Source organism: Castanea sativa, chromosome 3, assembly GCF_040712315.1.
Source record: "Castanea sativa cultivar Marrone di Chiusa Pesio chromosome 3, ASM4071231v1".
Taxonomy (NCBI): Eukaryota; Viridiplantae; Streptophyta; class Magnoliopsida; order Fagales; family Fagaceae; genus Castanea; species Castanea sativa.
Genome location: NC_134015.1, coordinates 42,892,759 through 42,908,245, shown reverse-complemented (window position 1 = coordinate 42,908,245; position 15,487 = coordinate 42,892,759). Strand labels below are relative to the sequence as shown.

General features: G+C 34.8%; 1 long non-coding RNA gene and 2 pseudogenes across 1 annotated transcript; all 3 read left to right on the top strand.

The window, feature by feature from the left end:
• Positions 1-3,806: 3,806 nt before the first annotated feature.
• Positions 3,807-5,111, top strand: LOC142628995 (stemmadenine O-acetyltransferase-like; annotated as a pseudogene).
• Positions 5,112-8,192: 3,081 nt separating this feature from the next.
• On the top strand, positions 8,193-9,803 carry LOC142629735 (stemmadenine O-acetyltransferase-like; annotated as a pseudogene).
• A 2,106-nt stretch (positions 9,804-11,909) lies between these two features.
• On the top strand, positions 11,910-15,077 carry LOC142629858 (uncharacterized). Its single transcript, XR_012843134.1, has 3 exons — positions 11,910-12,283; positions 13,853-13,927; positions 14,628-15,077. It is a non-coding gene; the product is annotated as an uncharacterized LOC142629858 (long non-coding RNA).
• The last annotated feature ends 410 nt before the right edge of the window (positions 15,078-15,487 follow it).

The following is a 15,487-nucleotide window of genomic DNA, read 5'->3' as shown; positions in this document are numbered from 1 at the left end:
AAATTTCTAAAAAATCCATCACATACATTTAAAAGAGACTATCTCTCAAAGAATTACATCATATAACTCTCACATCTCCTAAAATAAAAGCTTGTAATCATGTAAGTTTCTTGATTTGCTTCATAATATACACACAAATTTTATTTGATCAGAAACTTATTAAGAATTAGCCAGAATAATGTACACACCAATTTTATTTGATTGATTTAATTATAGTCTAATAATATACACACCAATTTTAGCATTAAACGGAGGCTACACCTTATATTCTTTTTCTGCAAGTGCTACACTTTCTCGAGCACAAAATCTTACGATATGCACTAAGGTGTTCATGATTGGCTAACAAACAGTGGTGAGATGGTTATTTATGCCTTTCTCATTAAGTTCTAGTTCACAATCAAAAGCATGTGACTTCAAGATTAAGATCAAGTGATCAAAAACTATAAACATCTCCCAACATAACATGCACTACAAAGATCAAACTAGTAAAGTGCAATAAAATAAGCTCATCCAAGCTAAACAAGGTACATAAACATGTTATGTAAAGATAATATGGCCAACCTTAATTTAAAATTCAAGAAAACAATGCAAAACACATTTTGCTTCTCGTTTCCTCTCCTTTTTTTTGTTTTTTGTTTTTTTGATGAAAATAACAAAAACAACCTAGAATGAAATGCATGAATGTTATGCAATGCAAATCCTAGAAAAGAAAAGAAAAGAAAAAAACAAAAAAAAACCAAGAAAAAAATGGTCACAAAGAGAAGAGCAAAGAAGCACAAGGATCATGTTAGAAAGACTCACTTAGATTGAGCCTTTTGCATCCAAAACTTTTTAGATGCACCTTGAGCATTGGAGTTCTTATTCACATTAGAGTGATTTCCAACTCCAGAATTGGAATAAAGGTTTAAAACCTTTACCAACTCACCAATAAGTACCATAGGATCTTGTGCTTGAGGTACAGGTACTTTTGGTTTATTTGCTCGCTTAGCAGCTTGCAACTTGAAACAGTTTGGATGAATGTGCCCAGACTTTCCACAAAAATGACAAACCCATGCAGTTCTATCATGCAACTTGCCCTTAGAAGGATTAGAAGTCTTAGGTTTAGACTCTTGAAGATCAACCCTAATCTTTCTAGGAGGTGTAACTTCTACAGGTTTGACAACCTCACACATAGGGGGCTTAGAAGAAGGAGCAAAGTTTGTGGAATGTGTTTCAAAAACAGAGATGCTTTTTACAAAACCTAACCCAGTTTTGTCTGAAAGAGACTTTTGAACACTCAGTGTATGATCAACTTTGGAACTAGCAGACCTATTAGTTTGTTCTCTAGCAACAGATAAATCATGTTCCAAATTCTTAACTTTATCAAGTAAAAGCATGTTCTCAATCTTCACATTATTCAACAATTCATTAGTATCAAACAGTTTCACAAGAAAATTCTTTTTATCAAGCTCAAGAGATGCAGTTTTCTTTAAGCCTAGATCAACATTCATAGCATCCTTTACAGCAACTTTGCAAAGTTTATTGTAGGCTTCTTGAAGATCTGCATCCTCAGAGAGTTCCCCATCAAAAGGGCTCTCCTCAACAACAACAATATCATCAACTACAGCAGTAGCAGTGAAAGCAATGAAGTTTCCATCCTCATCACTACCAGACTCATTGTCAGAAATTTCATCATCACTAAGGGTTACAGCCATAGCCTTACCCTTAGACCTCAAGTATGTAGGACATTCAGATTTCATATGACCATACCCTTGACACTCAAAACATTGTTGTCCCATAGAATTATTAGAAGGTTGACCAACTTTTTCTTTAGGTTTTTCAATGTTCTTAACCTTAGTGGGATCATTCCTCCTAAAATTTCTAGGTTCAGTAGTTTTCTTACCTCTTGCCCTTTTGTTGTTGTTCTTAAGAAAGTTTCTAAAGTTCTTGGCAAGATATGCAATCTCTGTAGCAGAGAGCTTATAATCAAATCCACTCACATCAACATCATCAACAGACTTAAGAGCCATTGATTTGGATTTGTTAGTCTTAGGTAGATCCAACTCATAGGACTGAAGAGATCCTACAAGTTCATCAACAGGGATGGAGTCCACATCCTTGCTTTCAGTGATGGTAGTCACTTTGGGTCTAAAGTCCTCAATCAAAGATCTAAGAATCTTCCTAACAATTTAAGGTTGATCATAGATTTCACCTAGATTATATGCAGAATTAACAATATCATTAAGTTTAGCATAGAATTCATAAAAAAATTTATCATCAGACATCCTAATGCTTTCAAATCTAGTAGTTAATTGCTGCAACTTATTAATTTTAACTGCCTTTGTGCCTTCATGCACAGTTTAGAGGATATTCCAAGCAGTATGAGCAACCTCAACATTAGAGATTCTCTTAAATTCCTCCATAGAAACAACATTAAAGATAGCATTCATGGCTTTGCTATTGAAAGCGGCTGCTTCTTTCTGAGAAGTTTGCCACTCACTCACAAGAGTAGTAGGCTTCTCCCATCCGTATTCAACGGAGTTTCAGACTCTCTCATTAATGGATTTCAAGAATGCTTTCATCTTGACTTTCCAATAAGCATAGTTATTTCCATCAAAGTGAGGAGGAATAATAAGAGAGTGTCCGTGTTCCACGACAACCGGGGTCAAGGATCAGCTCAGAGATCAAAAGATCTACAACAAAAGAGCTACCCGCTCTGATACCACTTGTACGTTTTTAGACCCCTTAAACACAACCAGATTAACTTAGTTATTTAGCCAAGTGATTAACTTAGGTAAATTATGCAGTTCTAAGTTAACACATATCAATCATATTATTTGTAAAGTGCAGAAAATAAGGAACACAACAATATGATGACCCAGGAAAACTAAACCAGTAAAAAACCTAGGAAGAATTTAACCTAACTATTCTCAAGGTAAAACTGAATACACTATGAAAGAATTGAAGTTTACATAATAGCGACTTAGACCACTAACATCCTATTGCTACCTCGAGTAGGAAACTTACTACCATGACCATGTGACAGCTTTAAGTCCACGGACTACTTCTTTCTTGGATTCCCAGCAAGCACAAGCACTCCCGCTTGTATATCTTTAAGCTATTGAATCTGCAACTGAATTGAGCACCAAGCTCTTGACATCAATCTAGATCTTGATAACCCGAAGTGTATGTGAAGGCAAACACCTCTAGATCTCAAAAAAGATTCACACACACAGCATAAAGAGCATCAGTAGCAACTCTAAAAACGCGGCTACGGTTTTCTCTTTTATACTTAGGGCAAAACATAAAACCTTACACGTAAAACGGGCTTAGGCTGAGTTGGAAAATTCTGCAGAAAAAAACAATCTTCACGACTTTCGATTGGTCGAGTCTAATTCTCGATCAATCGAGCTAGGCAGAATTGCAAAGTAAATCATGCAGCAACTCGATTCCAACTTTATATAAAAGACACATACTTTGAGCACGTCTAAACAAGACTAAAACGTTTTGATCATGGTTTGCTAACATTACAAATTAGAGTTTTAATACATTTAAACCTAAAGGTCTTAGAACCCAACAACCACTCTTGCTTCATTAATTATATATAAACATTAATATTGTGGCCAGAATTTAAAAACCAAAAATCTGCAACTTGGCAGAACTATGAATTAGTAAAACGAATAAAACCAACCAGTTGCAGACAAGTGCAATTTCCTTGGTTTGAATAAGTTCCTTGAATTCATTGACTCTATAAATGGTTGTTTTCCATCCTTGTATACCAACAGCCATTAGCAGTATCACTTACAGTTTTACAAGATAAAAAAATCATGACAATTGATATCGAAGTTCTCTCCAAGGAGAGCATCAAACCTTCGTCCCCTACTCCTGAACACCTCCGCCATTACCAGCTCTCATTTATTGATCAAGTTTCACCTCAATTTTTCATGCCTTGGGTTCTATTCTACCCAAAAGACACCAATTTTAATCTCAACAATCAAGAAAAACGTGAAAAGATTAAGAAATCCTTATCCGAGGCCTTAACACGGTTCTACCAGCTAGCAGGACGTGTGAAGGACGACGGTCCTTATGTCGAATGCAACGACAATGGTGTACCCTATCTAGAAGCCGTGGCCCAATGTGAGCTTTCTGAGTTTCTTGAAAATCCAAATCTTTCTGAGCACAACAAATTCCTCCCATATCAATTGGCCGATGTCAATGATTTACTGGCAGCTGTACAAGTCACCTCCTTCAACTGTGGTGGGATAGTGATTGGCCTAGAAATATCTCACAAGGTAGCCAATGCTTCATCATTTTTCTTATTCCTCAACAGTTGGGCTGCTACTGCTCGTGGTGATAGCAACATATTGTCTCCTTGCCTCGATGCTGCTACGATATTCCCACCAGCAACTCATTTACCTGCATTCAATCCACATATGGAAATGTCAAAGAACAAAACTGTGTTAAAAAGAATTGTCTTTGATGCCTCTGCTGTAGATACTATCAGAGCCAAATACAGTTCTAGCAACAAAGATATCGAGTACCCACGTCCCACACGCGTGGAGGCCTTATCCTCTTTCATATACAGTCGTTACATTGCTGTCATTGATCAGACTGAAGCAAACCCCAATAAGGTCTACACAATAATTCTTGCAGTGGATCTACGTAGGAGGTTGGATCCGCCGGTTCAGCAAAATTGTTTCGGAAATCTAAGCCAGCCCACAAACTTTGCCGTCTCCAACAACACTGAGGACGGGTTTTCTGGCATGGTTCTCCCGATGAGAAACGCTATAAACAAAGTTAACATGGATTGTGTCAAAAAACTCTGGGATAGTGATGGGCGCTTCAACTAGAGCACAGAGAATGCTGAAAAATTAAACAGAGGAGAGGTGGTTCCAATGGTCTTCACTAGCTTGTGCAGGTTTCCTATATATGTAGCCGATTTTGGGTGGGGGAAACCTGTTTGGGTAGGTTCGACTAAACTGCTGTACCACAATATTGTTACTTTCATTGACACCAAATCGGGAGATGGAATAGAAGCATGGATTTGCTTGAAGGAAGAAGACATGGTTAAGTTTGAAATGGACAAGGAGGTGCTCACGTATGTTTCATTGGCAAAAAGTTGTGTGTTTTAGGCAGTCTCTGGCTTGGAGTTAGTAATGATTTCTGCAGCATATGAATTCCAATTCTGTGTTGTCCAAGATCTTTTACATGTTTCAAATAACTAGGCCAGCAGCAAAAAATAAGTTGGCTTGATTTGGAGTGAATAAGATATTTCTTTTCTTTTTCCAATTTCTTTTCTGTAGGACACATTTTATGCCTAAATGAAAATTACTTGAGGTCATGATTTAAAAATGTTATATTTAAATTAAGAAAAATAAGAGTTTTTGAACACATGCATAGCGCTTATGATTTATGTAAAACTAGTTGCGAACATGCGCAATACACTAAAAAAATTGACGATTTTTTTTTTGTTAAGGGAAAAATGAAAATAATAGAGGAGACCTATTAGTGTTAGTTCCAAACATTTTTTAAAATGATGTGATTATTTTTTAATATATTAGAGTGCTTAGTGTTAGTTCCAAATATATTAGATTCTAATTTAGTTATTTGAAAGTGCTTTAAATTTAGTAATTTTTTTTGAAAGAAAATATAATGTATTTCACTTTCAATTATTATATAAGGCAAGATATTTTGTAAATAATGTAATATATGTGTGTTTGAAATTTATTTCAAGTACTTCTTTTAAAGGGTTCATTCTTTATACACTTTGAATGACCTGAAGAACAAGCAAATATTAGTACATCTATTAGTTATATCAAAAAAAATCTACAAGACTTTATAACATAAGAAGAATATTTTTACGAAAAACCTATCAACATTATGCTAAAATGTGACACAATTGTCAATGAATTAGCTCTTTTTTTTACACAAACCTATCCTCCCAAATTGTCATCAAAGTGGACGGAATGGACTGAAGTAAACCAAAATGGATTAGATGGAATGAATGGACTGAACGGGACTAGATAGGCCGAACTAGACCAAAAAAGATTGAAATGTTACATTGATGTAGCTATGCGAGTGTGTTAACTATAAATACTAAACTTCAGTGTTTAGAAATTATATACATGAATTCATATGGTTAATTTCAATAACATTTTACATGAAAAATAAATTTATTTGGAATACTCAATTGTTATCCAGAAAAAAAGAAAAAGAAAAAAAAAAAGTCAATTTAGAATATGACATTTTTTTATCAGATTTAGTTCCTTTGTCAACAATTGAAACCAAAACCATCAAAAGATAAAAGAAAAATTATTAACATGTCATCAATAATATAAAAATATAATTATGCACTTGAATTAGTAAAAAATAATTAAATATAATTTTTTACTGAATAGATAACTAAATATTTACGTATTCACAATAGTCATATGTTCATGCTTTTAATTGTATTATTTTTAAAATTTGATTACGCTATGTAATTACAAAGAGTATCAATAGAGTAAAATACATTTATTTCATGTATTAAATATTTATACATGTTGTACTAATTATTTATATAAAATGAATTTATTTTTTTATTTATATGACATTCTTACTAAAATTTAGTTGCATTAGAAATAATTGTAACAATTTCTAGCGAAAGATAAAAGCATTATTTTAATGAAAAAGAGAAAATAATTAAGTTAGAAGAAAATAATTACTTATTTGGCTAATCACTCAAGCAACATATTTAAAATTTTTAAGTATTCTAATGTTAAGAATTTGTGTTTCTTTTTTCTAATAACATGTAATACAATTAAAGTTGATGATTTTCTAAATATACATGGACTATAAGATAATTTCTTACAAAATAATTTAAAATGCACCGTGCATAATACAGGATATCTGCTAGTTAACTTAAAACCTATAGGCATTTTTCCTTGTAAAATAGCCAATGAATGTCCCAGGTCAAAAAGAGTTCATTAAGAGACATAGTGACATACCAAAAGCTTTCAGCCACTTAGGGAAACCTTTGAGAATGGGGCTACCATATCCGCATCCCTGGTGTCTTCTTTCACTTGCCTTTTATTTGTATGGGGGTAGCCAAGTCTTTTTCTCTATGTATTACTCTTGGGAGAGATAGGTAATTAAATTGGTCTTTTAATACAAAATTATGTCATACTTAACACGAAAATATATGGACAAGGGACATTTTTATTTTTATTTTCGAAAATGGATTGAGCATCATTCATTCATTAATAAAATTAGAGTCCAACTACAACGCCTCAAAGGCAGGTGGTGGTGATTCTTCCAACCATACAGTATCCTTATCTAGACGACTAGCAAAATAGGCCAAAGAAAGGGCAGTGGAGTCAGCACTGCGTCTAACGCAACTGGCTGACAGACCCTGAAGTCCCACAGCTAAGCAGCGAACATCCTCATATATATGTCCAAGTCTGGACCTATTACGCCGTGTAGATAAAATAGACTTCATTACAAAAACATTGTCTCCCTTAGTGACCACCTCCATGAAACCAGCATCCACTGAAAATTCCAGAGCTCTCTGACACGCCAACACTTCTGCTTCCTTGCTGTTTGCCACCGATGGTCCTTTAGCTGACAAGGCAGCCACAACCTCTCCCTTATCATTTCGAATAATTGCCCCAAAACCCAAAGCATTTGTGTTAGTGAACACTGCAGCATCAAAGTTTAACTCAAATTTATAATTTTTGAGTGTCAATCATGCATGTCGATAGTTTAGGAGATTAAGATTAGTTGTTGGGAAATTTTGGGTAGAGCTAACATATTTTTTTAATTTTTATTTTCCAGGACCCGCATCTGGATGTAGCAACACTATAATTTCCTTGAATATTAATTATGGATTATTTCCTTTTCTCTTTTTTTGTGTAAAAGTAATGGATTATTTCTAGAAGCTCTAAGGATAATATATATATATATATATATATATTCCAATCCCTGGACCTTTATGCTAACCCATATATGATTGCCTAAGTCTACAAGCAATGTTGAATTTGTAGGAAGGGGACCCCACTTAGCCGTGTACTTTTCTTTTGGCAATACTCGGACCGTGTAATTTTCATAATCAATAGGGTAACATCAGAAAAATCAGCAGTTGAACAACTTATTCAGCAACCAAATTTAATAAAACGAACAAATTCAGTGATTAGTGTACAGACATTGATGTGAGATTTAGCACAAGGCTGTGAATTCTTTGACTCTTTCCAGCAACCACTTTAGCCTCACACAGCAACTATTAGTAAAGCCACCTTTAGTTGACTTTATACGAGAACAATGAAGTTTGATATCCAAATTGTATCCACAGACATCATCAAACCCTCTTCACCAACCCCTGATCACCTCCGCCATTACACACTATCTTTCATTGATCAAATTATGCCTCAAATTTTCATGCCCTTTGTTCTCTTTTACCATCATGATGCCAGTGCTAATCTGAGCAATGCAGAACTCCATGACCAGCTTAAGAAATCCTTATCGGAGGTCTTGACACTATTCTACCCACTAGCAGGACGGGTTAAGGAAAAGCTTTACGTTGATTGCAACGATGAAGGCATTCACTATGTGGAAGCCAAGGCCGAATACAAACTTTCCGAACTCCTTGACGATCTAATCCCAGATGAGCTTGATAAGTTCCTTCCATTTGAACTGGATGCTGTCAATGGACTAGCTATAGCGGTCCAAGTTACATTCTTCAATTGTGGTGGAATGGTGGTCGGTCTGGTCTTCGATCACAAGGTTATGGACGCTTGCTCTTTCTTTTTTTTCCTCAAAAGTTGGGCTGCTACTGCGCATGGTAGTAGCAGCAACATAGCGACTCCTCGATTCGAATCTGCCAGGTTCTTCCCTCCCGAAAACAAAATTAACGCTTATCCAAGTGCAGGAAGGGACAAGATTGTGGTAAAGAGATTTGTGTTTGATGCACCTGCAATAGCGTATCTTAGAGCCAAATACAGCACAAACAACAAGAACATTGAAAAGCCACGCCCCACTCGCATGGAGGCCTTATCAACTTTCATATGGAGTCGCTTCCTTGCTGCAACCCAACAAGAAAGGACCCCAATAATGTTTACGCAGCACTTCTTATGGCAAATTTACGTACAAGATTGGATCCGCCTCTTTCAGAAGATTATTTTGGAAACATTAGCGCAAACACAGTTGCTGTATTCCCCTGGGATACTGAGGTTGGGTTTGATGGCATTGTTGTTCCGGAAGAGATGCCATCAAGCAAGTTAACATGAACTATGTTAAAATACTAAAAGAAAATGGTGGCCAAACGACTTTTTCTCTGGAGAACTTTGAAAAATTCATTAGAGGAGAGGTGGTCTACTTGGCCTTCACCAGTTTGTGCAGGTTCCCTGTATATGAAGCAGATTTTGGGTGGGGAGAGCCAGTATGGGTAGGCTCGGCCAAATTATATTACAAAAACCTAGTTACATTCTTAGACACCAAGTCTGGGAATGGAATAGAGGCATGGATAAACTTGGATGAGGAAGACATGGCTAAATTTGAAATCGACAAGGAGCTTCTGGCATATGTTTCATCGGCATTAAAGTTTTTGCATGACTGTGGTGGTTGAAAATCATAGACTAGCAAAAAATTTCTTACTTTCGTATTTGTGAAGTGTGTGTGTGTTTCTTTAAATGTTTTTGGTGTGCATGTAAAAAATTTCGTGTAATCATGTGAATGTAAAAAAAAAAAAAAAGATAGATTATATTCTGTTGTTTTAATCAATGTATATACTACTAGAATCTTTGGTACCAGTATGCAATACCCACGGAGGTTTTGAATCACATAGGTAAGGTCGTGTAAAAGGCTTGCTTGAATAAGATATGCTAAGTTCCATAAGAGGCTTGTGACTTATCAATACCAATCCATTATGGCCTCAGTTATTCTATGCTAATATTTTAGTCCAAAACTCCACCAAATAAACATTAGTTTTCTTTCTCCAAAGATTTCTCAAATATGTGCCACGAATTTATTGGCTGAGCGAGGAATTTTAAGGTGGAGAGAAGAATTTCATGCATTTGACGCTCGGTAAATTTGGCCAAGGTGGAAGAACGGTCGTGGAGGTTAACTCAATTTATGTCTCTTGTTTTGTGGAATTTAACTCAAGGTGAAGATTTTACTAGAAATTGTCTCAAATTTCTAATTTGACTTGGTTTTGAAGATTTTTTGGTGGAATTCAAAGTAGAGATTTGTTGGACGCAGATCAGAGTTATATTGGATTCGATCTTCACCATGAAGAGACTAACATCATGTGATCATTTTACTAAAATTATTAAGAAATGAATGAGAAATTACCTTCTAAAATATCTATTTAAACCTGGGTTGAAACTTGAAGTGGTAAAAGTCCCTAAAGCCCACTTAAGAAAGTAAATAGGCCATTGAGGGGCCCAAGTGGCTAACCTTTTGTGTAAGGGGGAGGACCTACTCAAGTGGGCCTTCTACTGCACATACTTGCATTGCATGCACTAGGCCTAGGGTTGGGCTGTGTGCTGGTGCATGTATGTGAGCTGAGATCGTCCAATATTAAATTATTTTATATTTCATATCTGCTAATTATGCCCATCAAGGTTTTGAAACTCGAATGAACCGTAAAAGGAAGTTGTTCAAGATTTTTGAGATTGAACCAAAGTTGAATTGGAGTCGAACTATAATGATATCATAATTAATTAAAATCTAAATATGGGTATTAAATTTATAAACTAGCAAAATTAACTAATATATCAATATATGTGAGGAAAATTTAATGATTTTCAAGTATATATTTAATAATTAAATAATAAAGTTAATAAAATAAAATAATAACCATGAAAACATTAAAATTTATGATTAATTTTTGAAGTAAAGTTGAATATCTTTGAAGGATTTTAATTATAATTTTTCTTATTTCTTGTAAGAGATGGATAATTTAATTAAGTAGAATAAAATTGTGTTAAGTTGTTTTTATAAAAAAAAAAAAAAAAAAAATTTGCTAAGGGGTTGGACTGCACAGTTCTTGACCGGTTCGTGCGGTCCAACCCCGATTTTAGGGGTTCATAGAATTAACTAAAAATACGGTTCTTTATGCTTATAAAATCGGTTTTTATCCCGGTTCTCGGTTTTCACAGTCCGACCTCTCGGTCCGGTTCGGTTCTAAAAACAATGTAAAAAATGTAGAAATAGATGAGCTGACATCGTCTATTTGCTTTTGCTCTTTTTTTTTAACCGGTGCATGTGTTAGAAATAAAGTGCCTCTCAAGTCATTTAGTTGCTTTTTCATTATCATTTTAATTTTATGAATACAATCCTCCAATGAGAGAGAAATATATAATTCTATTCATTGTGCACACAAGAGGGAGAAATCTTTCATTTTGTCTACTTTGTCAGTGAGTTTAATTAGTTTTATTTTATTTATTTACCCGAAAAATCAGTCTATTGTTCTTGTTTGCAAAATCATAAAAGTAAATTATTTTATTCATTATACCTGACAATCTCAACACATATTTCCTTTCTTGAATTTATTTTTGTGATTCACGTGAAAAAATTCATGTTGATCTTCTAAATAATTCAAGTTTTCGGGTACTTGAGAATTAATATTGTTGGACTCAATAAATATAATTCTATTTTTTAATGTTCTAGACAGTTTGAATAGTATATATTTTACTTAATATTAATTTTGCGTACTATAAAATTAGAAATTTGTCTTCCAGTTCATTCAAATTCGTTTAGAATTCTTGGGTCAATTTCATCACATAGTTCATAAATTCTTATCTATACTATATATAATAAGATTTCTATATTTTAATTAGATTTTACGTAGTTCAAAAATAAATAAATTAATTAATGGTAACTTCATTTAAAAATAAGAACATAAATGTTAAATAACAAATTTCATTTTAAATTCAAAAAGAAAATTTCTGAAAGAGAAAACGTTCTATCAGGCTGTGGCGTAAAACCAGGGTTTTACGCCAGCCAATAGATTCCTGCCACGTGGACTCTCACCTAAATCCCTCTCCAAGCGGACTCCAAGCAGAGAACGAAGAAAGAAAAGCACAGCCTGAAGACAAAAGCTCACGCCATTCATCTCTGCTTCCTTCACGCGAACCTCCACCACCACACAGATCGTTGGAGCAGAAAGAGTTCTTGCCGTGCCCTTTGCTTCCTCCTTTGGGGTTGTGCCGTCCTTTGCTTGCCCAAACTTCCACCACACCACACACCGAAGCTCACCGCCACAAAGGTCGCCGGAGCTGTGCGTGGAGCTTGGAAACATACCGGAGCCGCCATGAGCCACGATCCAAAGGTTTGTTTTTCATGATTTTCCCTTTTCCCCAATTTGGATTTCGAATTATTTTGGTTTTCCTGTTTTCTGGGTTTATGGGTTCAGTACAGTTGTGTTTGGGATTTTGGGTTTTGGAATTGGAGTTTAAGGGTTCTGGGTATTGCTAGTTTTGTGCTAATATTGCTCATTACTAATAGCTTGAGGCTTGTTCCTGAAAAAAAGAAGAAGCTTGAGGGTTTTTTTCTTTGAATCTATGAACTGGGATTACTTTCTGTGTTTTGAACTATTAGTCTTTGAATTGATGACCTTGCTCAACTGCCTTCTTTCTTTTGGGTATATGATATATGCTTGTTGTTCATCAACCGGGTTCTTTTTATTTTTTTTTTTGTTTCTTTTCTTCAATTTTTACCCCTATGCTCCTCTGTTTTTGTCATGGATTTTGAGTGTCTTTAATTACTATTATTATGATGATGATAATGATGGGGATTTTATAGTTAATTCATGTTAATTTCATGGCCATCCGGGCATTCAGGGGCCTCTGTGTTGGTTGGTTGGACTTGGGAGTCTAGGCTAGCAATTAACTTTCTTGTAGTGAGCCACTATAGGGTCATGAATGAATTAGAAAGCTAAGTTGACACCATAGGATAGAGTTCCAGTGAACTTGGAGCATTGAAGTGCTCCCACAAGGATTTGATAACTATAAGGATCAGGATAAGGCTCATCAGTAGATGAGAAATGTCTGTCTTTCTCAGGCACTGGAGTAATAATGGGTTTGCACATTTGCATGCAAGCAAGTTCTAAGATATCCTCAGCATACTAGTTTGACATAAAAACAGGCCATGTTGGGTAACGCCTAGAAAGTGATGAAGAAAACACAAGACCTTGATGGAGAACTCATGTCCCAACTGAGAGATGAACCAGTTGATGCAATTTGAGGACAAGACGAATGCTGGATATCCTTGCCTTTGAAAACTTCCAATACAAGGAGAAATGTTTCTAAAAAATCGATACTATCAACTTGGCTAAACCTCTTAGCCACCAACTGAGCTTTGATACGTTCCAAGGAGCCATCTTGTTTCAATTTTGCTTTGTAAACCTATATACTCCCAATGGCATTCATGTCAGGGTGATGTGCCAGCGCCATGAGGTCCAGATTTGCATTTAGGGCAGCAACTTTTTTCATCCATAGCAGCAACCCATCTAGGCTGACATTTGGCAAAGATGATGGATTTTGGTACAATAGTTATATTATGAGTAACCCTTGCTACATGAAAATTAAGGTACCTTGGAGTTGTCATAGTAGGAAGTGTGTCAACTGTTGGTTAGCGACTTGGTATAATATATGTGGCAGGTGGTGAGAATCCTGAAATAAGGGAGGCATAAGGCAATAGTTTTGTTGATTGAGGTTGCCTCCCAATCTATGAATGTAATGAGCTCCCCATCAATTTTATTATTCATATATATATTTCTTTCAATTTTTCAATTTGTGTTTCCCTTTTTTTTTTTTTTTAAACCTTGACTTAAAACCTTGACTGAATTGTTTCCTTTTTTTTCTTGGATTTGTATTTCTTTCAATTTTGCTTCTTACAGGTGCCGTTCCGACAAGTTTACTTACTGTGGTTATTGAATTCTCCGCTGCCAATTTTAGCCTTTGGGACATAGCTGGTATCATTTATTTGATAGCTATTAAAATATTTTTAGTTTCAAATATAATTTACTCCTACTTGTAATGTCAATTTTCTCCTACTTGTAATGTAATTTGCTCTCTAGATGTACCAAAGTGCTCTCTATTTGTTTGTTGGTTGCCATTTATGAGTTATGGATTTCTGCTGTGAACATCTTGGTTGGTTTTATTTTGATATTTATCCTAGCATTACCAAGTAGCTCTAGCTCATGAACTTCTAGTTCCTCTATATTCTCTTTCCTTTTCAACTTTATCCTCTTTTACAATATTTGTTTGCAGGTTTTGTTCTCAAATGTAAAAACTAGTTTATGAGATAGGGATATATGACATAATTATGTTTTTTATTTTACCAATAGAGAAAAAAGCTGCCAGTAATCTGCTTTGGTGAGAAATTCCCACGAGATAATATGTCTTGTATCTCTTGTCCTGCACTTTATTATCCATTAAAACCTATATATTACCCAGGTCTTAAATTGAATTCTAATTATTTTGCTTCATCTTCTTTGATTAGATTGTATATAGATAGTTAGTCTTTGTAATCTATACTCACAACTTGTAATCTCTCTTTCATTCAATAAAATCTGAGTTTTATTTGGAGAGAGTCTTCAAGTTTTTACAATTATGCTTCCATGACTTTACAGTGTAATATTTCTTATGTGTATTTCCTTATAATGGTGTTAGGGAGCAGAGCAACAGACATTTGTAAGTTCTGAAGGCATAAACCAAGCATTGTTAAGTTCTAAAGACATAAACCAAGCATTGTTTAGAGATGTTGGCTATGGAGGAAGATGTTTATAGAAGAATAAGGTGAAAAATGATTATTCTGGAGCAGATTACAAGGCTTGAAGAGATGGATTTTTAAATTTGTTCTTCTTCAAGGAATTTTACAAGCAAGAAGTTGTGATTATAATGTCTTCTAAATAAATTTTCGCACATTTATTTGGTCCATCTCAAAAGCAATTATGTACTGTTTACTTGAAAATTTTTTTTTCAAGGATCGTTTTGGTTCTTCTCTAACTCCAGAGTCCAATAAATAAAGCAATAGTAAAATAGTTTTGTTATACTATGTAAAAAGATTCTTATTGTCGATGGAAAAGTGTGAGGTGACAAACTGAAACACAAATTATATAATGTTCTTGATATGGAGTAACTTCAATGGCTGTTTTGACTGCATTCTTGTCACCAGGGTTTAAGCTTATCAGACATTTCTCAGCATCTTGAATCAACTCCAGCTTCAATTTGTTATCATAGGCATACATGTACCATCAATACGTATGGCATTTGGCATTAGCAGTTCACGGAATGACAAAATTATTGAAGCTTAATTCAATTGAGAAGCCATCATGATTGTTAAAAGTTAGTCACCAGCACAGACAATATGGAAACAAATAAAAATCTCACTAAAAGTCATGTATACGGACTTATATTCACTCTAAAAGTCATGTATACATATTGTAACATCAGCTTTTAGAAGGTTTTGATGAAGCCACTACATATTTGATGGACACCAGTTCACATTTCATGTTAGTTACATTCCCACC